Here is a 1,491-nt window from a genome sequence, read left to right as displayed (position 1 = left end):
ATTTGCCCCCCTTGTCTGACTACGTTTTGCATATGCACCTTTGTGAAGTATTGCCATTATTTTTTTCCTCATTAGAAAAAAAAAACAACGGGATTTGAATCTTCATTTATTTACAGCGAAATGTTTCTGCCAATTACTTTTTTTTTCATGGATATGCAGTACATATATGTTACTGCAAAACACCAAAATTAAAGAATGTCGACTTTTACTGACGATTCACCAGAAATATTAAGTATATCACCGATGCCTTTGGTATGTGTATGTTGATATGCACTGACTAGTGTCGACATTTACCTAGTTTTCAGACTTTCACAATTTACCTTTTAATGGGAGTACAATGCATGTCATAGTAGGAACTTATGCCGGGGCCATGTAGCTAAGTTTGATGCATTTTGTTATTGTACCATAATGCGCAAGTAAATGCAATTTTAGCAAATAATTGAAAAATACTAGCCTAGAATTGAGATTTTATATTAGTAAGATAGTGAACATTAAACAAATTTACTCACTTTCAACAATCCCTTTTCTTTTTCTTTCTCAACTAGTATAGTACTAACTAGTAAAATTACAACAATGAAGAGAATTTAATTATAATTTCTCATCACAGTCGTAATTCAACTTGTATTGTTGTTCAGCCGGAAAAAAATTCCGTCGATTTCTTCAAAACGACGAAGTAGTATAATGACTATGCAGAATATTATGCCATCAAGTATTAAGTCATAATTAAAATAAGTACTGCATTTGTGGATGAAAACAATGTTAAATTGAAGAAGTATCGCATATTTTAAGTAAATAAAACCAATTTTACTTCCAATGTAAAATGAAGGCTACTGCAAAAATGCTATGGTAAACAAAAAACGAGTCTTGCATTGAGTTGCCAATTTAGAATTGAAAATTTTCAACAATAACATTCCATTAATTCTAAAATCAACTTTGCATTCAAAACAGACGCCATTGATGTTTTTCTGCACTTGCGAGATATTTTCCAGACTTACAAGAGCTCGAGAGCAATTGCAAATTTTGCGAGGGAATCGGGACTGAAGACAATCGCAATGTTACACTTGAATTCAAATTGGGGAAATAGCGATCGCATCGGTACATTGCGATCGGCCGTGTTTCACTTGAATCCCTGTGTAAAGGTTTGTTCTTAATTTTGAAGTTGTTTTTTCGCCCCTCCCTCTTCTCGTGAGCTACAGATCCCTAAAAAATAGAGATCTTAAAACCCCAAGCTTTCGCCTTTTTCTAAATACGTTTAGCATTCAGAGAGCAATATCTAGATAATCCCCAAAGAATTCCCATTAAAACAAAATTTTCAGAAGAAAAACATTGCTATCTAAAGTTAAATATTGATCTTTTTATAAAAGGAAAAGTATTATTATCTGCCGAGATAAAATTGGCAGCAAGAATGACGCGCGAAGAGTGTGTTGCCAGATTCGGTTTCGGAATAATTTCTGTTGTCTGGCCTGCAGCCAATAAATAGGGTCTCTTTTC

The sequence above is a fragment of the Uloborus diversus genome, chromosome 7 (genome assembly GCF_026930045.1).
Source record: "Uloborus diversus isolate 005 chromosome 7, Udiv.v.3.1, whole genome shotgun sequence".
Lineage (NCBI taxonomy): Eukaryota > Metazoa > Arthropoda > Arachnida > Araneae > Uloboridae > Uloborus > Uloborus diversus.
The sequence above is the reverse complement of the archived record's forward strand: the minus strand, read 5'-3'. Positions refer to the sequence as shown.